General features: G+C 40.0%; 1 protein-coding gene and 1 non-coding gene across 2 annotated transcripts in view; one reads left to right on the top strand and one right to left on the bottom strand.

Annotated features, from left to right (window-relative positions):
- Positions 1-26,844, top strand: part of PDE4B (phosphodiesterase 4B) — a 533,352-nt gene that overhangs the window by 45,202 nt on the left and 461,306 nt on the right. The window lies entirely within an intron of this gene.
- TRNAS-GGA (transfer RNA serine (anticodon GGA)) lies at positions 1,106-1,177 on the bottom strand. The gene has a single exon. It is a non-coding gene; the product is annotated as a tRNA-Ser (tRNA).

Raw genomic sequence — 26,844 nt, 5'->3', positions numbered from 1 at the left:
GGCCAAAAAGAGAGTGCTCCCCAGAACATGACCATGATCTCTGATCTCAAACTTCCAGCCTCCAGAACTATGAGAAAATAAACTTGTATTGTTAAACCCACTCAGCCTATGATATTTTGTTATGGCAGCCTAAGCTAAGATGATCCCTTTCAACAACTGTCTTCTGTAATGTGTTTTTCCTCCTGTCCTCCTTTGGATTGATGCTCTATGATCACTAATTGAATAATTACCAGAAATATTTATAATTATAATCCATCATGTGCTCAGTCATGTCTGACTCTTTGTGACCCCATGGACTGTAGCCCACTAGGCTCCTCTGTCCATGAGATTTTCCATGCAAGAATACTGAAGTGGATTGTCATTTATTTCTCCAGGGAATCTTCCCAACCCAGGCACTGAACCCACATCTCCTGTATCTCCTGCATTGCAGGCAGATTCTTTACCCAGAAATATTTAGCTAAAAATTAATAAATCCTTTCCCATAGGAGTATTAAGAGAGTATTTAGCCTGCTGTTGTGGGTTGAATTGTGCCCCACAAAGACATGTTGAATCCCCATATATCCACGAATGTGATTTTATTTGAAAATAAGGTCTTTGCAAATGTGATCAAGGTGAGGTCCTATTGAAGTACTGTGAGACCCCCTAGTCCAATGTAACTGGGCTCTTCATAAGAAGAGGAAAAATGCCATGTGAAGACACACACATGGAAAGAAGGCCTGGAGATGATAGAGGGAGATATTGGAGTGATGCAGCTAAAAGCTAAGGAATACCAAGGATCTATGGCCACCATCAGAAGTCAAGAAGAGGCAAGGAAGTACTCTACCCAACATCTCAGAGCCTGGCTGTGCTAACACCTTGGCTTCAGATTTCTACCCTCTATAACTGCTGGAGAGTGTATTTCTATATTGTCACCCAAGTCTGTGGTAGTTTGTTAAGGCTGCCCTAAGAAACAAATTCAAGTGCCTCCTTTCACATAGTAAAGTAAAGTAAAGTCACTCACTCTTTCCGACCCGACCCCATGGACTGTAGCCTAAGGCTCCTCCCTCCATGGGATACTCCAGGCAAGAGTACTGGAGTGGGTTATCATTTCCTTCTCCAGGGGATCTTCCCAACCCAGGGATCGAACCCGGGTCTCCTGCATTCCAGGCAGACGCTTTAACCTCTGAGCCACCAGGGAAGCCCCTTCACAGAAGCAGTATTTTATCCTTGCTTTGAATCTCATTTCTTAGTGATTGTCATCAGTAGAATTACCTTCAAAGCAGAGGAACAAGATACAAAAGCATGAGGACCTTTCAAATTATACTCGTTTTGTGGAATAAAAGATAATCTGAAAAAGAATCGATACATGTATATGTATAACTGAACATTCAGAAAACTAAAATCATGGCATCTGGTCACATTACTTCATGGCAAATAGATGGGGGAAACAATTGAAACAGTGACAGACTTTATTTTGCGGGGGGACTCCCAAAAAACCTGCAGATGGTGACTGCAGCCATGAAATTAAAAGACGCTTGCTCCTTGGAAGAAGAGTTATGACCAAACCTAGACAGCGTATTAAAAAACAGAGACATTACTTTGCCAACAAAGTTCCATATAGTCAAAGCTATGGTTTTTCCAGTAGTCATGTATGGATGTTGAGAGCTGAACTCTAAAGAAAGCTGAGCGCCAAAGAATTGATGCTTTTGAGGTGTGGTGTTGGAGAAGATTCTTGAGAGTCCCTTGAACAGCAGGGAGATCCAACTGGTCCATCCTAAAGGAAATGAGTCCTGAATATTCATTGGAAGGACTGATGCTGAAGCTGAAACTCCAATATTTGGGCCACCTGATGCAAAGGGTGCAAAGACCCTGAAGCAGGGAAAGATTGAAGGCAGGAGGAGAAGAGGGCAACAGAGGGTAAGATGGTTGGATGGCCTCACCAACTCGATGGCCATGAGTCTGAGTAAGCTCCGGGAGTTGGTGATGGACAGGGAAGCCTGGCGTGCTGCAATCCATGGGGCTGCAAAGAGTCAGACATGATTGAGCGACTGAACTGAACTGAACTGATACATATAACTGAATCTCTTTGCTGTACACCTGAAACTAACACAACATTCTTAATAACTATACTCCAGTATGAAGTAAAAATTTAAAAAAATTTTTACTTAAAAAGAAAAGTTGCTGTTGGTATGGAATCCATCCCACAATACCACCCAATCTCCCAAGGCCAACCCATTCTTTAACCTGTTAAGTAAACCCAACCAACCACTAATGAACAAAGTGGCGGAGCTGGTTTAGTCACTAAGTCGTGTTTGACTCTTTGAGACCCAGTAGACAGTAGCAGGCTAGCCTCCTCTGTCCATGGGGTTTGCTGGGTAAGAATACTGGAGTGGTTTGCCATTTCCTTCTCCAAGAGATGGATCTTCATGATGTAGGGATCAAACACAGGTCTCCTGCATTGCAAGCAGATTCTTTACCTCTGAGCCACCAGGGAAGTCCTAATGAGCAAAGTGTACATGCATATTTGGTGGTGAATGGGAGGTGATTTCAGTCGAATCCTTGCCTGGTTCGTGATGGATGAAAGATCACAGTATGCTTGTCTCAGATGTAGAGGGAGCTATAAAAACTGGAAAGGACAGTAAAGATATGTGGTGGCTTTACTACAGGTGCCTTGTGTTTATGGAATCTCACTTCCAATTATGGACATATTCTTTTAAAAATTCTTCTTGAAATGTTTGCCTTTATAACTATGTGTCATTCAGTCTGTCCCAGAAAAGCAGAAATAGCATATTTTCATTGTTTTATTTTCCAACACAAGAGGGCAGCATTGCAGCATTGTTCATTTCCTGTAGGCCCCACACTGCTGTACTTCACATTTAAATACGCAGTGTACCTTTTTCAAATGGATAATCAGTTGAGAATTACACAAAGGAGGACCCAGGCTATTTATCCATCACATGGCATTTATTTTAATGTTAGTTTTGAAAACAGTACCCTCTGATGAGCATTCATACATTTTATATTTGCTTCATTGTTTCAGATGCTATACTAATCATCCAGTTTCAAGAAGACGAGGTACTTTTGTGTTTTGTAGTGTTTGTGTATGGTAATTGTCTAAACATCTGAATTCATTTAAATGGCATTTTCAATCACATTACTCGGAAGTACATAGGGTACCAGGACATAGGCAGTTTGACATAAAGGATGAGTAACCCACTGGGCAGGGGGTTTCCTGCTTGCTTTGAAACAAGTCTGTGAGAGAGTAAACCTGGTGCCATGGATTCCAGCCACAGATTCCTGTACAGATAAATGGGCTGGGAGATAGGGGGTGGTGGGAGTGCAGTAAAAATACTAAGAATAATGATACGAAGAAGGACCATTTTTGACTGCTTATTTAACTTTGTTGTTGTTTAGTTACTAAGCTGTGTCCGACTCTGCAGCCCCATGAATTGTAGCATGCCCGGCTTCCCTGTCCTACCCTATCTCCTAGAATTTGCTAAAACTCATGTCCATTGAATTGGTGATGCTATCAATTTTATCTTAGATCCGTTATTTGCATAGCTATATTGTTCTTAATACTCGTGCATAACTCCTCTCGTTTTTATAGGTGAGAAAGTAGAAGCTTGGCTTAGGTAAGTGATTCACCCCTCAATTCATGAAGCTCATAGAAGGCAGCGCTGACTGCCAAACTCAGGTTTCTCCCACTACTTCATGTTGACAGTAAAAGAGATTGAATTCAGTGATTCACTCTAAAACATTATTGATTTGATATTCAAACTTCTTCATCCCTACCCTATCTACTTCATATATTTGATTTAGTCGAGACTACTGTGATGGTTAATTTTATGTGTCAGCTTTGCTGGTCTAAGGGATGCCCAGATAGCCAGTAAAACAGTATTTCTGGATGTGCCTTTGAGGTCGTTTCTGGAAGAGATTAACATTTGAATCAGGAAAGAAGATGACCCTCACCAATGTAGATGGGTATCATCCAATCCCTTGGGGGTCTGAATAGAACAGAAAAGGCAGAAGGACGAATTTCTTTGTTTAAGCTGAAACATCAGCACTCCTGGTTCTTGGCTTTATGGACCAAGACCAGAACTTGGCTGGATTACACTACTGGTATTACTGCTTCTCCAACTTGCAGATGGCAGGTGTACTATTTTCTAACCCTCATAATGGTGTGAGCCAGTTTTTATAATAAATGTCCATATTTTATATATGTATAAAATATACACATATATAATATATCCATATATGTATGTCTACATATGTTCTGTTTCTCTAAAAATTTTGACTACCTAGTAAAATACAAAATGCTATATAAGGTCTAAGTTTTATTATTGCATTTATTATCTTTTGTTCTTTGCATCTGAGCAATAATTTAGTGCCTTATGTCTGAGAATCTTCATCTCAACAGAACTGTGGAGATCCCAGAAGATTCGAGTCCCTTTTAGAATTGTCTTTGACTGTAGGAGTGAATGAGTGACTGAGGAGGGAGCATTTGCTTTAGTGTGGTAGCACAGTGCATTCACATAACACATTTTCCTCTGAGGCGCTCAAAGCAAAGACGGCGGGTTACTATCTGCATTACCTGCCAGTGGCAGATATGAAAGATGGCATCTGAACCTTTGAAGAAGAGAAAACATGTCCACAAGCATCTTTTTTGGATGCAAGAACAAATTGCTGAAGTAGGTTGTCTGTGATTGCTAATGGTTGAACTCTTTGAACCAGCATTGTTTATTCCTGAACCTGGACTGTTTCTTTTGAGGTTAACATCACTTTAGGAGTCAGGCTTGAATTTTTGTCCCAGGTTTGCCATGGGACAATTTTTGTCCCAGGCTCTTGGCTTTAGGAAAACTCTCTGAGCCTCCGGAGAAGGCAATGCCAACCCACTCCAGTACTCTTGCCTGGAAAATCCCATGGACGGAGGAGCCTAGTGGGCTGCAGTCCATGGGGTCACTGAGGGTCAGACACGACTGAGGAACTTCACTTTCACGTTTCACTTTCATGCCTCGAAGAAGGAAATGGCAACCTGCTCCAGGGTTCTTGCCTGGAGAATCCCAGGGACGGGGGAGCCTGGTGGGCTGCCATCTATGGGGTCGCACGGAGTCGGACACGACTGAAGTGATATAGCAGCAGCAGCAGCAGCCTGAGCTTCAGATTCTTCATCTGTGAAAGAAAAATAAGAATAATATAAACTTCTTGGAATTATTAAATAGATAAAGTAATGTGTTTATACGTATATGTGTATGTAGGATGTGTATACTCTTTTTTTTTTTGGTACACATACCCATTCAGTGTACTCTGCTCTGTGACCAGTCTGTAACTCGGAGCCGTCTGCAATTCTGAGCAGTGCCCATTGAGACCACTGGGTGTCTCTAGAAAGCTTGAATTTTAAGAGTAAGAAAAAAGATGGTTGTGAACATGTTTTAGAAACTGTAAAGCTTTGTAAAAAATAAGATTATAATGGTTCCTTCGCTGAACTCAACTTCTGTTAATACTTGACACATACCTATGCTTTCGCATTTATCTAGTTTGTTCAAATCTAAACATTTACAGAGCACCTAATAAATACTAGGGAAATGTTCATTCACTTTACAATGTGCACTGCTCTAGGGACTGAATATTTAGCACTGAACAAAGTGGACTAATCGTTTGCCTCTGGAGCTTATATTTGTAAGGGTGACAGGAAGCAGGCACACACACACGTGTAGAATGGTAGAATGTTTGGTAATAATATGAAGGAAAAAATGAAGCTTGGTTAAATAGAGAATCATAGTGGATGCCATTCTAGGTAATAGACCTTATAGGTCATCTTTGAGAGGATCAAAACTGAGCAAAAAAACTGAATTAAATAAAGGAATGAGCCACATATATGCTCGTCAGAGAGAACAAAAAGTAAAAGGCCTTCAAAGCAAGATGTGTGGTTATTATGTTTGAGAAACAGCAAAGAATCATGGGCAAACCATGCACATTGATAGGGTTTTCTATATAATTTATTGTCTTTTGGGGAGACAATATCTATTATAATATACCTTTGTAGCTCCTTTCTGTAAGTGTATTCACCTAAATATTCTGTTACAATAATTAGTACTTATTGAGTACTCATTGTATTCTGAGTTAGTCCTTACAACCCTGCCTACCATATAAATATAATTACCCCCTATTATTGAGAGACTCTAAAGAGCTTCTGGTAACATATCCAGGAAGTTGGTGAGGCAACACTTGGCCTTGTTTGAAAGTGCAGTAACTCAGTGGGAAGACAGATGAGTAAAAGATGATGAAGTGATAGGAGCAATGGAAAGTTATCAAGAGCAGGTGACATGTGACCTGTGACATGTGACTTGGATTCTTAAAGGAAGAGAAGATGGGGATGAGAGTGGAGAGAGAATCTCCTGGTAGAAAACAAAGCAATGGGGGCTTCAAAGAGCATGGTTTACGGAAAAAATAACACAGTTGAGCGTAGCTGAAGGATCTGTAGCTCTAAGCGTAGTAGATACATTGTGGTGCCTGCAAGTGCCAGGACAAAGGTCTTCTACCGCGATTAGGAGGAGATGGAACCCTGACCCAAAGGCAGCAGAGGCTCTGGTATTACCAGGGACATAAACCTGTGTGACTTGGCTTGAACATGTGAGATGGCTGAATCAGATTCTCTCTTTCAAAATTTTGAAACAAAGATACCAAGACTACTGCTAGTTTATAACTTCCCTGGAATAGGGAAGTTATCTGAATTTGGGGGCTCAGGAAGTTATCTGAGGTCATGTGAAACTGTTCCAAATTGGGAAAGGAGTACTTCAAGGCTGTATGCTGTCACCCTGCTTATTTAACTTATATGCAGAGTACAACATGTGAAATGCCAGGCTGGATGAATCACAAGCTGGAATCAAGATTGCTGGGAGAAATATCAATAACCTCAGATATGCAGATGACACCATTTTTATGGCAGAAAGCAAAGAGGAACTAAAGATCCTCTTGATGAAGGTGGAAGAGAAGAGTGAAAAAGCTGGCTTAAAACTCAACATTCAAAAATCTAAGATCATGGCATCTGGTTCCTTCACTTCATGGCAAATAGATGGGGGAAAAGTGGAAACAGTGACAGACATTATTTTCTTGGACTGCAAAATCACTGCAGATGGTGACTGCAGCCATGAAATTAAAAGACACTTGCTCCTTGTTTAAGACCAACTTAGACAGCTTATTAAAAAGCAGAGACATTACTTTGCCGACAAAGGCCCAACTAGTTAAAGCTATGGTTTTTCCAGTAGTCATGTATAGATGTGAGAGTTGGATGATAAAGAAAGCTGAGCACTGAAGAATTGTTGCTTTTGAACTGTGGTGTTGGAGAACTCTTGAGAGTCCCTTGGATAGCAAGGAGATCTAACCAGTCAATCCTAAAGGAAATTAGTCCTGAATATTCATTGGAAGAACTGATGCTGAAGCTCCAATACTTTGGCCACCTGATGTGAAGAACTGACTCATTTGAAAAGACCCTGATGCTGGGAAAGATTGAGGGCAGGAGGAGAAGGGGATGACAGAGGATGAGATGGTTGGATGGCATCACTGACTTGATGAACATGAGTTTGGGCAAGCTCTGGGGGCTGGTGAAGGACAGGGAAGCCTGGTGTGCTGCAGTCTGCGGGGTCTGAGTCAGATACGACTGAGCAACTGAACTGAACTGAACTGAAACCTGATAAGGTAGCTGGCCGTAGAAAAAGTGCAGCAAGTGCAGAGATTAGCAAAGATGGAATACCATGAGGTCTCTGAGGAAGAGAAGTGGGGACATCAGCTCTCTAGTTTCTGCTGCATTTACAGTTCTTAACTCTTTAGGGCTCACGAGGCAGTCTAGTTTCTGTCTCAATCTCAGAGATCTCTGTATCCTAAAATTAAGGGGATCATATGATCTGTTATTCAGACTGGCATATTTTTGAAAGTGAAAGTGGGTACTATTAATAATTGCAAGCATTAATTGGACAATGACAGATATGAACTGGGATGTAGGCAATGGTGGGTAGAAGAACCACTTCTTTCCAGAAAATGACAGTGATGATGATGGGAGCAGCAGAACAAAATTTAATTTGTAGTGTTTGCCGATTTCCATGGTATAAATACTACCACCACAGTTCATTCTAAACTCCCAAGGCAAAATCAGCTGGTTGCAAATTCCTAAAGATTTAATAATCAGCTTCCTCAAGCTGTGATAAGGCAGCTCCAGCAACCTGCTGCATGCACACTGCCCCAGCTACAGTACTCTTTCCACCAGGTCCACTCTCCTTCATTTTCACTTAGGTTTTGTTGACAGCATGTGATTCTCGCAACTCCAAAAGTACTGATTAGAACAGTGGTGCATTTGGGTGTGAAACTAGTGGGAAGTCCGCTTCCCAGCCTCCCTTATACCTCCTCGAAGGGACAGACTGCCTGCAGCCTCCTCCCACTCCCAGGTGCCTAGCACTGTGAGGAATATGCAGAAGCTGTCAGTAAGTACTGCTGATTAATGCTTCAAGGGTCACGCCTTGGCTCCCCTATGGGAAGGCTGGAGGTATTAGGTGGTATTAGTCTTTCTGTCATGTCCAATTCTTTGTGACCCTATGGACATATCCTACCAGGCCCGTCTGTCCTTGGAATTCTCCAGGCACAAATACTGGTGTGGGTAGCCATTCCCTTCTCCAGGGGTTCTTCCTGACCCAGGAATCAAACTTGGGCCTCCTGAATTGCAGGCAGATTCTTTACCATCTGAGCCACCAGAGAAAGGTTACCCAGCCGTGGTTTGCAATTTGCCTGTCAGCAGTGGGATAGCACCTTTGTGACAAGTTAGCCAACAGCAGCTTCTCAGAGGATTCTGAGACCTGGGCTCTGACGTTCTCCCCCAGGGCTGATTGCTGTCAGCCCAACATCATCTGTCAAACTGTAGCCTTCCATATACAGATGAAGTTTATTTATTCAGTGGGGGGAATGGTTATGGTTAAGTTGCTCAGTTGTGTCCGACTCTTTATGACCCCATGACCTGTAGCCTGCCAGGCACCTCTGTCCATGGTATTTCCAGGCAAGAATACTGGAGTGGGTTGCCATTTTCTTCTCCAGAGGATCTTCCCAAGCCAGGGATTGAATCCAGGTCTCCACATTAAAGGCAGACTCTACCATCTGAGCCACCAGGGGATCCTTATAGTCACGTGAGTACTAAGTGTCTGATCAGGGTTCCTCTTTAACTTTCTCATATTGGCCTGAGGCAACCACTGTTAACCACTGTTACACTTATTCCTCAGTCTTCATTCTTCAAATAACACAATCCTTGCCTTCCAAAAAGCCGAGTCTCCAGGCTGCTCTGGAAATAAACTGGTTACCCAAGCTTATTAGATGAGCCTTGCTTGTGCAAACACATTCTTACTTGGACTTTATATTTTTCTTTCTTTCCCCCCTTTTTTATTCTTATTTCCTCTTATATATAAAGATTTTTATACCTTTTTGAAGAATAGTGAAATATCAGAAGAATTCAGTTTTTAACAGACTTCCTACAAGCAATTTTCCTTGTTTCTGAGAAATGATAAGACTGGGAGACACTGCCTCTGGAAATCCTAAATGTATTCATTAGTTCAATGGCTGATGTTGCTGGGGCAGAATTTAGTCCAGGTCAGACACACATGTGCTCGTATATACACATGCTAATACACAGACACACAATTTCTGTTCCAACTGTTCTCAGATGAAAGGAAATCCGGTGAAATGACAGTTCTGCACTTATCCCACCACCATCCTTTTTAAGTGAATTGATTAAATAGTTGTTTATTTAAGAAAGTCTTCCCAGTTTATGTGCCAGCCAATAACATAATTATTTTCCAAGGTGAATTATATATATATATATATATAAATTAAGGTACAGAATCTTACCTGTGTCCAAAGACTCTTAAGTATCAGCTTTCCATACACATGCATCGAGTCAAGAGGTTAGGATTCACTACTGTTCCTGGTACTTTTGGTTGTGGCAAGAGTTGTTAACTTTCCTAACCTGTGCATGTATGTGTGCTAAGTCACTTCAGTGATGGCTGACTCTTTGCGACCCTGTGGACAGTAGCTGTCTGGATCCTCTGTCCATGGGATTCTCCAGGCAAGAATACTGGAGTGGGTTACCATGCCATCTTCCTGACCCAGGAATTGAACCCATGTCTCTTCTGTCTCTTGCCTTGGCAGCTAATTTCTTTATGATCAGTGCCACCTGGGAAGCCCCTTGTAACTTGAAGTGTTATGAAATCAATTCACCACAAAGTGCTATGGACCTACAATGTGTCCATTAATGTCTTTGATAATGTGAAATAATGACATAAACCTCAATAACAGATGTTCATAAAGTGGTATATATGTGTATGTGTATATACATGTACATGTATGTATATAAAACTATTTGCTAAAGCAATTTTTATAATTGTGTAAAAGAGTAAAAATTCTGCAGTGTAATAAATAAGGGTGATTTAATTTGCAGTCACTTAATGAATTGCTATCAGACCATTTAAAACTGTGTTGTAGAAGAATATTTGCTGCTGTGGAAAGATATTCAGAACATATTGCCAAGTGGTGAAAATAATCTACAAAACTTTATGGTAACATTTTTACCCGTATGGTTATTGTGTTTCATGTGTGTGTGTGTTTCATAAGACTAGAAAAATGTATACCAACATGGTCTGTGAACACTGATTACAGCTGGGTGGGATGATTACACTGGTTTATGTCCTATTTCCATTGCTCATTGTGCTCTGTCTTTACTTCTTGAGCATGCTTCACGACTGCAGTTAAAGGAAAAGTTACTCTTAATGAACTCATTGAATTTAGAAGGAGGTAGAGTTACACAGTTAACTATAAAGTGAGGCATGCATATGTACTAAATATGGACTAGTATATGTCCTTAAATAGTACATGTACTATTGAGCACGTGTACTAAACTTACGGAGGTCTTCCCTGGTGACTCAGAATCGGCCTGCAATGCAGGAGATATAAGAGATGTGGGTTTGATCCCTGGGTTGGGAAGATCCCCTGGAGAAGGAAATTGCAACCCACTCAGGTACTCTTGCCTGGGAAATCTGATGGACAGAGGAGCCTGGCTGGCTATAGTCCATGGGGTTGCAAGAGCTGGACATGACTTAGCCACTAAACCACCACACCACCACCAAACTTATGGCATAGGGACATGTGAGTAAGTCATTAAATTCCTGTCCTTCTGTTCAGGGGTACATTTTAGAAAGATGATTAGGGTAACTTAGAGGAAAGGGTACACCTTCGGTGACATGAACTGATCCCTGCTTAAAGAGTTAAGGAATCTAACTTATCCCCCTATGGAGCAAGGAGAACAAAGCTTTTACTGTACTATTAATTAGAATTCAGCTTTGCATAGTCTGTGGTTACAGACTTCAGTGAAATTGGTGCAGGATCCTATTCTCAAAGGGTTACAAAGCACATATTGTTCTCAGAGTAATTCTAGTACAGAAAGATGGTATCCTTAGAAAAAAGATAAAATACATTTTATATGGAGCAAACCACATTAGACATTTCATAGTTTTAAATGTTAAACAGTAATGAACATTTCTAGGAATCTTGTCAACTTTTTAACTTAAAAACAAATGACTCTATTTTCCATAAATGCAAAACAACATATTTTAACAGTTTATCTGATGGGAAACATTTGAACTGAAATATAACACTAAAATATAACACTGAAATATAACATTTGAACTGAAATAAACACTGTGATGGTTCCCAATTAATGGATCAAGGTAACCAAGAATAAATTTCTATAAAACAACCATCCTATCCTATTCAACTTCTCCCCATGGTGCTTGGCACAGTGAATGACACGTTAGGCATTCACCGAAAGTATGTATATTTGATAGAGCTGGAAAATGTACTTACTTGAATGTCTCTAGTCTGCTCACTGTTGAATAGAATAGCATGATGGAAAGAATAATGGATTGAGAGACCAGTGACTTCAGTTTTAATCCCAGCTCTTCTATTAACTCAGGATATGACTTCTCTTTGTGGCTCTATTTACCTGTTTGCTATAAAGGAGACTGCATAGATGAGCTCCAATGGGAGCTTTCTCCATAATCATTAATAAGTACCTAAGGTTCTAAGGGATCCCACATGGGTTTTTTCCTTTCTCTCCCTATCGCCCAAGCTCTTGTATTTGTTAATGTAGTCTATGTGCTTACTGAATGTCTTCTGTGTGTTAGGCATCGTGCTACATCATACGGAAGAGGCCTGTAAATAAGACACACACAGTCCTTGGCATTTGGGTCTCTTCCTCCAGTGAGAGAGTTGTGTGCCCTCCTACTCAACTGATTATATTTTGAAAAATTTTACTCATCATTTAACGTATGATCTTATAGTTGTTGTTTTACAGTCACCCAGTTGTGTCCAACTCTTTGCAATCCCATGGACTGCAGCATGCCAGGCCTCCCTGTCCCTCACGGTCTCCTGTAGTTTGCCCAAGTTCATGTCCATTGCATTGGTGATGCCATCCAGCCATCTCATCTTTTGACGCCCTCTACTCCTGCCCTCAATCTTTCCCAGCATCAGGGACTTTTCCAATGAGCTGTTTGTTCGTATCAGATGACCAAAATACTGGAGCTTCAGCTTCAGCATCAGTCCTTCAAATGAGTATTCACGGTTGATTTCCCTTAAGATTGACTGGTTTGATCTCTTTGCTGTCCATGGGACTCTCAGGAGTCTTCTCCAGAACCACAGTTTGAAGGCATCAGTTCTTTGATGCTCTGCCTTCTTTATGGTCCAGCTCTCACAACCGTACATGACCACTGGGAAGACCATAGCCTTGACTAACCAGACCTTTGTCGGCAAAGTAATGTCTCTGCTTTTCAACACACTGTCTAGGTTTGTCACAGATTTCCTGCCAAGAAGCAATCATCTTCTGATTTCATGGCTGTAGTCACCATCCGCAGTGATTTTTAGAGCCCAGGAAGAAAAAATTTGTCACTACTTCCACCTTTCCCTCTTCTATTTGCCATGAAATAATGGTGCTGGCTGGTGCTGGATGCCATGGTCTTAGTTTTTTTTAATATTTAGTTTTAAACCAGCTTTTTCACTCTCCTCCTTCACCCTCATCAAGGGGCTCTTTAATTCCTCTTCAATTTCTGCCATTAGAATGGTATCATCTGCATATCCGAGATTGTTGATATTTCTCTCACCTATCTTGATTCTAGCTTGTAATTCATCCAGCCTAGCATTTCTCATGATGTGCTCAGCATATAAGCTAAAAAAACAGGATGACAGCAGATAGCCCTGTCATACTGCTTTCTCAGTCTTGAACCAAGCTGTTGTACCATACAGGTTTCCAACTGTTGCTTCTTGACCCATATATGGGTGTCTCAGGAGACAGATAATATAGTCTTGTATTCCCATCTCTTTAGAGCTTTCCACAGTTTGTTATGATCCATACAGTCAAAGGCTATAGCATAGTCAATGAAACAGAGGTACATGTTTTTCTGGAGTTCCCTAGCTTTCTCTATGATCCAGTGATTGTTGGCAATTTGATCTCTGGTTCCTCTTCCTTTTCTAAACCCAGTTTGGACATCCGTACATTCTTAGTTCACATAATGCTGAAGCCTAGCATACAAGATTTTTAATGACCTTACTAGTATGCTTAAAAAGAGATGGGAATACCAGACCACCTGACTTGCCTCATGAGAAATCTGTATGCAGGTCAAGAAGCAATAATTAGAACTGGACATGAAACAACAGACTGGTTCCAAATCGGGAAAGGAGTACGGGAAAGCTGTATTTTGTCACCTTGCTTATTTAACTTATATGCAGAGTACATCATGTGAAATGGTTGGCTGGATGAAGCAAAAGCTGGAATCAAGATTGCTGGGAGAAATATCAATAACCTCGGATATGCAGATGACACCACCCTTATGGCAGAAAGCGAAGAAGTACTATGGAGCCTCTTGATGAAAGTGAAAGAGGAAAGTGAAAAAGTTGGCTTAAAACACAACATTCAGAAAACTAAGATCATGGCATTCAGTCTCATCACTTCATGGCAAGTAGATGGGGAAACAATGGAAACAGTGACAGACTTTATTTTTTTTGGCTCCCAAATTACTACAGATGGTGACTGCAGCAATGAAATTAAAAGACGCTTGCTCCTTGGAAGAAAAGTTATGACTAACCCAGACACCATATTAAAAAGCAGAGACATTACTTTGCCAACAAAGGTCTGTCTAGTCAAAACTATGGTTTTTCCAGTAGTCATGTATAGATGTGAGAGTTGGATGATAAAGAAAGTTGAGTGCCGAAGAATTGATGCTTTTGAACTGTGGTGTTGGAGAAGACTCTTGAGAGTCCCTTGGACAGCAAGGAGATCCAACCAGTCCATCATAAAGGAGATCAATCCTGAGTATTCATTGGAAGGACTGATGCTGAAGCTGAAACTCCAATACTTTGGCCCCCTGATGTGAAGAACTGCCTCATATGAAAAGACCCTGATGCTGGAAAATATTGAAGGCAGGAGGAGAAGGGGATGACAGAGGATGAGATGGTTGGATGGCATCACCAACTCGATGGATATGAGTTTGAGTAAGGTCTGGGAGTTGGTGAAGGACAGGAAAGCCTGGTGTGCTGCAGTCAAGGGGTCACAAAGAGCTGGACATGACTGAGTGACTGAACTGAACTGAACTTACTAGCATGGGAGATGAGTGCAATTGTCTGATGCTTAGCACATTCTTTAGTACTATCCTTTTTGGGAATTCGGATAAAGATTGACCTTTTCCAGTCCCGTGGCCACTGCTGGGTCTTCCAGATTTGCTAACATATTGAATGCAACACCCTGATGGCATCATCCTTCAGGGTTTTGAATAGTTCTCCTAGAACTCTGTCACATCCACTAGTTTTATTAGCAGCAGTGCTTCCTAAGGCCCACGTCTTTGCTCTCCAGAATGTCTAGGTCTGGGTGGCTGACCACACCATCATAGTAATCTGGTTCATTAAGATCTTTTTTGTAGTTTTTTCTGTGTATTCTTTCCATCTCTTCTTAATCTCTTCATTGTCTACTAGGTCTCTACCATTTCTGTCCTTTATTGTGCCCATCTTTGAGTAAAATGATCTTATAGTAATCGGAAGTTATTGTTATTGGGGGGGGTTGTTTGTCATCATAGAGCTCTCTTTGATAAGATAAATGAATTGGGGGAGATTAAACTCGTAGATTATATTTGCTTGTTTATTGTTTGGACCAAAACAGTGACAAAGTTAATGTTTTCCAGTTTTTAGTGACATAGTGAATATACTTCACATTACAGTTTTGATGTGTGTTTAAAATGCAGTTTATGAATTATATTTTATAAATTGCGATATTTTCATTGTACCAGAGTAAACTGATAATTAAAAGGAATATTTCAATGACATAATGAAGGCATGGAAAAAGTGAAAGTGTTCATTGCTCAGTCATGTTTGTGACCCCATGGACTGTAGCCTGCCTGGCTCCTCTATCCATGGGATTCTCCAGGGAAGAATATTGGAGTGGGTTGCTATTTGCTCCTCCAGGGGATCTTCCCAACTCAGGAATCAAACCCGGGTCTCCCATATTGCAGGCAGATTCTTTACCATCTGAACCACCAGAGAAGCCCTCCATATTGTTATATAATTATGATTCAAGCTACATACATTTTTCTTTTACTTTAGGATTTTTCTTAATGCAAAATATCTCTATACTTCTATAAAATGGATTATACTAAAATAATCATAGGCACATTTTGGCATAGCATAGATCTTTTTATTACATCAATCTCATAGAGAATGTACTGAAATATTCTATCTAGTTTTACTATATAAAACTTTCTCAGGGTAAGTGAGAATAAGCTGGTCATATTGCTGTGACAAAACTCCCAAACTCCCAGAGGCTTAAACCCCATAGATTTTCTTCTTGCTCATCCTACATATTTATCTTGGAAATAGATGAGCTGGACTGATCATAATCCTTCTGGGACACAGGGTGACAATCGCCACCACCTCAAATATTTTCATGGCAAGTGCAAGAGAACAAAGAGAGCTCTGGAAAGTCTCACCGTGGCAATGAAATATTTGTCTACATCCAGCTGCAAATCATTGGTCAGAATTAGTCACATGCTCCATGATCTCACAAGGGGCCAGAAAGTGTTATCCTACCATCTGCCTCAAAGGAAGACAGCTGGGCTCCTTGGTGAGTAACACCAACTACTACCATACATGGTGTGAAAGATTTGTTTTCAGGCATTAGCTTTCTTAATTGTCTTGGGAATCAATTAACTCTTGGTTATCCTAGTCACTTGTTCAGTTGAGAAACCATTTTTTCCAAAAATATCAAAGCACTATCTTTTTAAAAAAGATCTACTGTGTTATATATATTGCTAAAATTTATCAACATTTTCAAATTTTAGATTTATAGCAACATTTGCAGTGGTGTATATTTCTACATCTTGCCCATGGACATTAATCACTTTATTACTATGATTCTCCAAAGCATTAAAAAAGAAATAACTTCAGGTTATACTGCTACTGCTGCTAAGTCACTTCAGTCGTGTCCAACTCTGTGTGACCCCATAGAGGGCAGCCCACTAGGCTCCCCCGTCCCTGGGATTCTCCAGGCAAGAGGTTTTATTTCTTTAATGCTACTTTTCCCTTTTGTGTTTTATTAGACGCTTTTGATTTCAGTTGCTATTTCAGTATTATCCTTTGACAGTACTCTACTAGGGCTTGCTCATTTTCCATTCTAATGTGGTTCTGATCCAGAGTAGACAGGAGTGTCAGAAAACCATTTTAGACTCACAATACTATTGAATATCAATCATGAAAGTCCACTTCATTGTTCAGCTTTCTTAGCTAAAATAGTAAACAGTGTATGAATGGCTTTTACTTTGCATCTTCAAGCTAAAGCAGTTTTATATTATTAACAATTTTATTCATTTTTATTTACTTACTCAACAAATTTTCATTGTACTCCTAGTATAGTAGGCCCTCAAACTGATTTAATTATATGAATATTATTAAGAATTTATGAGGAGTCACAGATAATTTTCTAAATAAGTAAGTTATAATTTGAGTCATAAAGGTTCTATTCTTTTATATGAAGCTGGCAATTCATGCATAACAATTGAACCTGCACTCTGAAAGACATGTCCAGTGGCAGGGGCTCCCCAGGAAGGGGTTCCTTCCTGCCATCCTTTGCAGAAGAGTGATATACACATTTGAAAGATCAGGGGTCTTCCCAGGTGACACTAGTGGCAAGAACTCACCTGCCAATGCAGAAGACATAAGAGATGCAGGTTTGATCCCTGGGGCACGAAGATCCCCTGGAGGAGAGCATGGCAACCCGCTCCATTATTCTTGCCTGGAGAATCCCATGGACAGAGGATCCTGGTGGACTATGGCCATGGGGTCGCAAAGAGTCAGACATGACTGAACTGACTGTGCCCTCAAACAGGCACCGATATGATGATATGTTGCCATTAAATGTTCTGGACCCCATACTTTATTCACTTAGTCAGACAGAAGTATCTATATGTCTACACTATGCCTTACTTTTTGGTAGAAACTTAGAATATAAAGATCATTAAAATAGCAACCATATTCTCATGGAGTTCACAGTAAACTGGGGGAAATAGATATATTAATGTATAATTAACAAGTGTATAGGGTAATAAGATTTAGGATAAAGGTACCAACTGGGTATCATGCAAATACCAAGAACTTGTGGAAAACCAACTTGGAAGTATTGGTAAGATCTTCCAGGACTGAGGTTATCAAGTGATATATACCAAAGTCTTGAGTGGAATTCAAGGAGCAGGGAAGGGGAGAGAACACTACAAACATAGTCAGTGACATGAGTGAGTGAATGCATGTGAAAACATGCAAAGCCCAAGGGCTGTGTACAGGCTATGGGGAGTGTTTTGGGGGTGTTGGCAGGAGATGAAGCTAAAAGAATGCCCTGATCCAGGCAGAACAGGGGCTTGGCTTGGGTTTGTGTCAGAATAATATATTACTTTTTCAGGAGAAGAAAAGAGAGGCATTACCTAAAGGGATTGGAATTTATCTGGGATCTTTGAAACTTACAAGGCAAGAGAGTGACACAGTCACGTTGGTGTATTCAGGGATGTAAGTGATTGTAGTGGAAATAGAGAGGGAGAAATAGTGAGATCTAGAGCCACGGAAAGCTTAAATCTTGGTTTCTTCAGCAGTTAATTTTCCAGTGACTGGATTCTAGGCTGTTGAGATAGGTGACTAATTCTTGTCCTTTAATTTATAATATTATGACTGTGTGCTTGGAAAACGGCAGCTGGTGCTTTAATAACTTGATTGCTTTTCCTACCTAAGACATTCGTATTAAATTTTCTTTCAAGTACCAATACATTTGTTAGAAAGCTGCATACATTTTAACAGCAATCATTGCCTTCCTCAGCTATGTAAATCTGTGTGTTGCTAAGTACTTATTTAACAGTTTCTATTAATAGAGCATAATAGGCATACTGGGGCAATTTCTCAGGGAATTATTTCATGAAGAGCCACATGGGACTCAAATACACGAACCTGTCAGTGAATAGATGTCACATATGTAACCATCGATAGTTTGAAGAGTGGTACATCGATGAAGTGAAATAAAAGTGCTGAGAATGATATTTATTTCAGCTATTTCAAAAGTAGAATATAATAGTCCCTGAAAGTGTTCACAGAGGATGCTGTTATCAGCAGTATTAGCTATTTTTGACAAATCAAGAATAAGAATGAGGGAGAATGATTAGCACCAACATTGACTAACTCTAAATAATTATCTCTAGAAGGCCTAAGTAGGTGTTTTGCTATATTCTTATATAACAATGTATAATTTGAGAGATTTCAGAAATTAACATCATTATTAATGAAGCAAAGTAGGTCATGATCTCTTCTTCTTTTGGACTTTTCAATGCAATGTTTTGAATCTTACGAATATAAAAGCCTTTATCTGTGTTACCAAGAAACATCCACTATTGTCGCTTCTCTCTGTTATGAAATCATACTATTTTTTTCCAGCCAGACTGGGTAGAGACTACTGTACAAAAACTTTGTTAAATTGTTATTACTGTGTATTTGTTGGACTTTTTGTTTCTTTTAAACTGATATATTTGATTTTTAAGTTTCTGAGCACTCAGGTCCCTTGTACTTTCACATAAAATGTTTTGATGCTTACATTTTGTGGTCAGATTGCCAATTGTTTTACAAATCAGTTGGAAGGCTTCTCTGGTGGCTCATTGGTAAGGAATTGGTGCTGGAGACGCAGTTCGATCCCCAGGTCGGAAAGATCCCCTGGAGAAGTAAATGACAACCCACTCTAATATTCTTGCCTGGAAAATTCCTTGGATAGTAGAACCTGGTGGACTATAGTCCACGGGGTCACAAAGAATCACACACGACTGAGTGACTGAATATACACCTTCATTGCCACTTAGATGATCGGACTCCCCAAAACTTAAGAGATTATTCCTTCAAATGGTCTTCTGCGTGTGTTTATACAGTTCCCTAGAGGTTCATATCATACTATATTACACGGAAGATTTTTTTTGTCATTTGGATTATGTGTTTATTATAGATCTTGAGATCTCAGCAAATCCATGTATCTTTACCTTTTAAGTTTTAGGGTTTTTTTCTACAATATTTTATAGGTATTGATTATTAGGAAGAGACGTAGTAAAGTGTGATACTTCCCTGAAGGGACAGTTTGTAATCTTCTAGGTCAGTCTTTCTGGGATCAAAGAAGGTTTGGCAAAAAAATCATGATATTTTTCAATTGGTGAATATGAAACTGGGTAAGACAGAATCAACCTGAAGGTCTGTAATATTTACCAAAAAATAGGTAAATATTTGCTATACCCCCACTTACTGTTTCTGCCTATTTCTGGACAATATTTTCAATTATTTCTCCTTATTTAGTTGCAATTATACTATAACTAATTAGTGTTCTTATCTTTTTAGTGAAGAGAGGAGGTGATAACCTACCTTTATCTTTAGCTTCTCTAGGACCAAACATTTACTGAATGCCCATTTTGTGGCATAAAGTTGATTGTGACAAATTGTTGTCCTAGAGAATTTCTAGTCTGGTGAATATTTTGTCTTGTATGTTCTTTGGATTGTATTTAAGTAAAGTTCTAGGAGCAGAGTGTTCTTTTGGCTGGAAATCTATTCCTTCTGTTTTTATCAGGAAACCCCAGAGCTAGCTAGCTTTGAGCATTAGCTAATTGACAATATTGGAAAAAATATCAGCTCCAGAACCAAGACCTTTTCTCATTACTTGGAAACCACACAGAATTATTCCTTAATATAGTTCTCCTTCCAGAGAACTAAACTGAAGGTGAATAGAAGTCAGAGAAATGCTTTAATTCGTAGATCATTATGAATGGATGCAGGTTTACTTGTATAAGTATTCAAACTCAGTGGCCATTTATACGTATCTGTAGTAGATACGTATAAAATAATAAATATATACTATATTTTATAGGGTAATTATTAGAGAAGACTTTCTATTTGGAGGAAGAACTTTGGAATGAGACAGCTAGCTTTGAATCGAACTTTCAGAAATTACTAGTTTTCAGCTTTGAACCTTACTTCTCAGAACATGAATTTCTTCAAGTGTACAATGGGAGATAAAAATATGTTTGTGAAAAGTTATTTTAATATCTGCAAAGCAACTAGAACACAGTAGACACTTCAGAATTGGTAGCTTTTTGCCTTTTGTTGTTAACTCATTTTGAATGAATATCTAAGTGCTGTTATGAACAAAAGATTACAAGGAGATATTATGGGAGGGATGCAGAGAGAAAAAACAAGATGTGTCTTTAAAGGAGTTTCCCACAATTTGGGTGGGGAGACAGATGGCATTCATCCATCAAAGAATTCTGAAATAATCCTAATATAAGACATAAAAATAATGCAAAATCTTTATAGGGAAGAAAAGTAGTTCTGGAATAATTTTTATGTCATAGAATGAAAATTCTATATTATCACTGTCCTCTCTCCAAATCTCTATAAGAAATCTCTTCCCTGGATGTAGACGTAATAAAATACCTACTCTGAAAAAGACGATTTTTCAGAGTAGTTTCATGTTTACAACAAAACTGAAAGAGAGGTACAAAGATTTCTTCGACACCCCCTGCCCCCACACATACGCAGCCTCCCTAAGCATCAGTCTCATTTGGAAAATGGTACACTTCTTTTTACCAAAGATGAACATACATTGGCATATCATAATCACCCCTCGGAAGTCTATGGCTTTCCTTAAGGTTTACTCTTGGTGTTGTACATTCTGTGCTTTTGGACATCTGTATAATGACGTATAACCATCATTACAGTATCATGCAGAGTGTTTTAACTCCTCCACAAAAACCTGTGTTCTGCCTATTAATCTCTACCACCCACTCTACCTCTGGTAGCCACTGATCTTTCTATTATCTCCATAGTTTTACCTTTTTCCGGAAGTTTGGATTCACACAGCACATAGCCTTTTCAGGTTGGCTTCTTTCACTTAATGATATTCAAGGTTCCAGTAAAATGCTTTGAGTAAAGTCAAATATGTGCTTGAGAACCTTTATTAATTGTGTTACCAATAAGTGGTCCAACTGTAACAACAGGACTGTGCTTGTAATTATCATGTATTGTTTCAATTCTATATTATCTCCAATAGGCCCCAGTCTTTAAAATCTTTAAGTTGGCTTGTTGTGTAGGAAGTACTCAGATGTAGGCATAATTAGAGGTGCTCACTGTTGGCCACTGGACTGCTTAGGTACTTCATCCTGACCCATGGCAGACCTTACTAATTGATCACAGCATTCTTTCCCATTGAGTGCAGCCTCCCCATCTGGGTCTTCACATTTCAGGTAGTCACATCAATTGATTTGATTTGACACCTGCAATAACATCTGTGTTATCCTGACCTACGCATGTCTTGGGGGTTGAGAATGTCCCTGCTTACTATCTTAACTGAAGGCAGATTTCTCTAGCTTAGTAAATCTACATTTAGCAAATTGACCTTTTGTTTATTTCTGTATTTCCCTCCTTTTCAGCTCATTATATGCTTGAATTCCATGAGATCAACTCTGAAGATATCAGGAAATACCATGGTTCACAAACATCGGTGTGCATCATAGTCATCTGAAGACTGGTTACAGCACACTGCAGGTCTCACCATCAGGGTTTCTAATTCAAGGTAGCAATCTTTAACAATAGGTCCAGGATACTCTTTAGGAAATAAAACCACAAATGATGCTGGTTATGCAGGTTATGGAACCACACTTGGAAAAACACTAGTGTAGTGAAAAGAACACAGAATAACATAAAGAAAGACCTTAGGGCATCATTACTAGTGCTCTGACTTTGAATAAGTTTCCTAAGATATTTGGGCCTCAAATTATTTACCTGTAAACTTTTCTATGTAATAAAGCTTATATCATGGAATTATGTTAAGGGCTACATGAAATAATATTTTAAGCACTTAGTGAAAATAATCCTTTAACACGTTTATTTTCTTTGTGTGCTTTTTTTTGTACTTTGTAATTGAAAAAAAAAATCAGTTTGAGCATGTTTTTGGATACTCTAGGAAAATAGAGACAGTCATGCATTGTCCTTGCTCTTTCTTCCATGAAATGTTATGGAGTGTAATCTTCACAGTCTCATTCTATGTTATTTTAAAGATAGTTTTGCTTTGCTTTGAAACCTGCCTTAGGCTCTGAGGACAAAGTTTTATTTAGGAAGGTGGACAAATGGTAACTTAGCAGGGAACTATGTATAAAAGCCAAGGAGCCACATGGAGGCTGGAATTTCCCTCTTTACAGGGAATACTTTAAAATGAGGGAGTTCCCTGGTGGTCCAATGATGAAGAATCCACCTTCCAACGCAGGGGACACAGATTTGATCCCTGTTGAAAGTGAAAGTGAAGTTGCTCAGTCGTGTCTGACTCTTTGTGACCCCATGGACTGTAGCCTACCAGGCTTCCCCAGTCCATGGGTTTTCCAGGCAGGAATACTGGAGTGGGTTGCCATTTCCTTCTCCAGGGGATCTTCCGACCCAGGGATCAAACCCAGGTCTCCCGCATTGTAGGCAGATGCTTTACCATTTGATCCCTGGAGGGGAACTAAAATCCCACATGCCTTGGGGCATCTAAGCCCAAGAGCCCACAATTACTGAGCCTGCACACTCTATAGAGCCCCTGCTATTCATTAAGGGAAGCCTGTGCACCACAGAGAGATGCCAGGTGCAGCACCAAAGACCCGTGCAGCCAAAAAAAGTGAATTTTATCATGTCTGTAACAGTTTTTCAATCCTTCAAGGGAGTGTACTATTTAAATATATGTACCAGATTGCATCGCAAATGCAGTGCCATTTACAATTAAATTATAATTTGTTAATTTTACATGAATTACCCTGTAACATGCTTGGTATGAACATTTACATCTTACAGGCAAGAATCTGAGAAACAGAAGGTTGAAGGAATTGCCTGATGACGATGAAGAAGTTGGTATATGTTACATCTCAAAGCAAGACTCCTGCTGAATAATTCACTCACCTTAGGTCATTCTCTTACTTCATTGCTCATCAGTTTACCAGGGGTTTAATTTGTTTCCAATAAGCATTTTCACATACAGACTTTGTAAACATAGATTGCTATATGTTTTGTGCTTAGTAATCTTAATAAAAAACCATCAAGATTACTCTTTAGGAAATGTAATGTTATCTATGGCAAAATAATTCTTAATTTATAATGCAGTGTTTCTGAATGGTATAAATGATAGCCTAGAATGGAAAGGAGGATCACTCTGCTTACTGTAAATCTCCTTGACAACATGCTCAATGTTTTGAATACTGAATCATTTAGAATTTTTATACAGATTTAAGGGTCTTTCACCTTAGCATCCTCTGGGTTTTTAGTAGGTGATTTCAGAATCCCTTAAAATATTCTCTGTATTTATTTTTGTCACCTAATTCAGTTATATGTGAAATGTTTCTCTAATTTTCATCATCATCATCACGACAGTTTCTCACAGTATTTATTGAGCTTTGAGAAACTAAAAATCAAGTTCAAGAAATATTTTGATTACCAAAGTGAAGCTCATAATTAGAACTCCAGTCCAGAACAAGGGAGTTATTCACACATCCTGGGTTTTCCCACCTAAGGGACATATATTCCTGCTTGGGATAGTTCTATCCCCCCCATCCCTATCCTAGCCGCCGGCCCGCCCCCCCCCCCCCCCCCCCCCCCCCCCCCCCCCCCCCCCCCCCCCCCCCCCCCCCCCTCTCCCGCTCGAATGCTTGTTTCTCTTTTGAACGAAAAGAAACCCTCTCAGTGTATAGTATTCTGTACAGATTGCCTTTTTGCCTTTGGCGGGGCTCCTGTTCTGTGAATCATGCTTTTGCATACAGTGTTACCATTGTGCGAACTGATCCTGCTGGGCGGCGGTGGCACAGCTACTCTGATGGGAAGGTCACAAGTTCATGTCTGCTTTGCCTTGAGTCTAGCAAGAAGTGCTCTGGCTGAAGCCACGAGATGTTTGCGGTATTCCTATGCATATTGAAGGTTTGACTTTCAGTGGTACCCATGTAGTAGTGGAGTCATGTTCAGTCAGTTCAGTTCAGTCGCTCAGTCGTGTCCGACTCTCTTGCGACCCCATGAATTGCAGCCCGCCAGGCCTCCTGTGCATCACAACTCCCGGAGTTCACTTCAGACTCACGTCCATTGAGTCCGTGATGCCATCCAGCCATCTCATCCTCGGTCGTCCCCTTCTCCTCCTGCCCCCAATCCCTCCCAGCATCAGAGTCTTTTCCAATGAGTCAACTCTTCGCATGAGGTGGCCAAAGTACTGGAGCTTCAGCTTCAGCATCATTCCCTCCAAAGAAATCCCAGGTTGATCTCCTTCAGAATGGACTGGTTGGACCTCCTTGCAGTCCAAGGGACTCTCAAGAGTCTTCTCCAACAACACAGTTCAAAAGCATCAATTCTTCGGCGCTCAGCCTTCTTCACAGTCCAACTCTCACATCCATACATGACCCACTGAAAAACCATAGCCTTGACTAGACGGACCTTCGTTGGCAAAGTAATGTCTCTGCTTTTCAATATGCTATCTAAGTTGGTCATAACTTTTCTTCCAGGGAGTAAGCGTCATTTAATTTCATGGCTACAATCACCATCTGCAGTGATTTTGGAGCCCAAAAAAATAGTCTGACACTGTTTCCACTGTTTCCCCATCTATTTCCCATGAAGTGATGGGACCAGATGCCATGATCTTCGTTTTCTGAATGTTGAGCTTGAAGGCAACTTTTTCACTCTCTTTCATTTTCATCAAGAGGCTTTTGAGTTTTCTTCACTCTCTGCCATAAGGGTGGTGTCATCTGCATATCTGAGGTTATTGATATTTCTCCCGGCAATGTTGATTCCAGCTCGTGCTTCTTCCAGTCCAGCGTTTCTCATGATGTACTCTGCATATAAGTTAAATAAGCAGTGACAATGTACAGCCTTGACGTACTCCTTTTCCTATTTGGAATCAGTCTGTTGTTCCATGTCCAGTTCTAACTGTTGCTTCCTGACCTGCGTACAGATTTCTCAAGAGGCAGATCAGATGGTTTGGTATTCCCATCTCTTTCAGAATTTTCCACAGTTTATTGTGATCCACACAGTCAAAGGCTTTGGCATAGTCAATAAAGCAGAAGTAAATGTTTTTCTGGAACTCTCTTGCTTTTTCCATGATCCAGTGGATGTTGGCAATTTGATCTCTGGTTCCTCTGCCTCTTCTAAAACCAGCTTGAACATCTGGAAGTTCACGGTTCATGTGTTGCTAAAGCCTGGCTTGAAGATTTTTGAGCATTACTTTACTAGTGTGTGAGATGAGTGCAATTGTGTGGTAGTTTGAGCATTCTTTGGCATTGCCTTTCTTTGGGATTGGAATGAAAACTGACCTTTTCCAGTCCTGTGGCCACTGCTGAGTTTTCCAAAAATTCATGAGAAGTTTTCCATAAAGTCACGAGGAGTGGTTAATTCAAGGCAAGTCATATTCTTACTTTTGCTCTGTCATTCTGAGCATGTCTTTCAGCATCTCTTTGCAGTGACCGTAAGAATAGATTTGCTTATGGAGCTCACTGAGGTGACTGAGAAGGAGACAGATGGTGCTTAATTGGAGCACAGAGTAAACGCTCTTGCTAGTTAACTAAGTGACCTTTATTTATTAACCAGACATGTATTAAACTCCTATTATATGCCGGGCACTATTTTGCATGCTGGTGTCAGTATGGAAAATGAAACTAAAGGAATCTATCCTCACTGATTGTAGTGCGCGTGACAGACAATAACAGAGTCAGAGAGCCATGGATTCTGTTAGAAGAAACTAAATAAGGTGGGCGGGAGGCTGGGGTACTCTCGCAGGAGAAGACGTATGACTAGGTCTCTGAAGGAAACAGAGAGGGAACTATAGAAGGATCTAGAAAGGTTTCCAAGCAGAGATAAAAGCGAATAGCCTCTCAGGTGAGTGTACCTCGGCATGTGATGAGCTGTGTGTCAACTCAGCATTGATTTGAAATAGAGATGTTTTGTTAATAAAGAGCATATATATCTACATAAAATACATTTGAAAATATTACATCAAGAAAGAAAAAGAGCCATTGCCATTTTATATATGTGGTATCAGGAAGGCATAAAATAACATTTTCTGTTATAAATCTTTTTCCCAGGGGAGCCATCACAGGGTTAAAATGATATAGTTCACACATAATGTACTGTAACTGCTTTTTTAACAACTGAAAATGTACAGAAAATGCTGTTTTGACTGTCTATCTTTAGTCCTCAGCTGTTGCTGTCACGATTCAGAAATTTGGATCCCTGCCTTAAAAG

The sequence above is a fragment of the Budorcas taxicolor genome, chromosome 3 (genome assembly GCF_023091745.1).
Source record: "Budorcas taxicolor isolate Tak-1 chromosome 3, Takin1.1, whole genome shotgun sequence".
NCBI lineage: Eukaryota > Metazoa > Chordata > Mammalia > Artiodactyla > Bovidae > Budorcas > Budorcas taxicolor.
The sequence above is the reverse complement of the archived record's forward strand: the minus strand, read 5'-3'. Positions and strand labels throughout refer to the sequence as shown.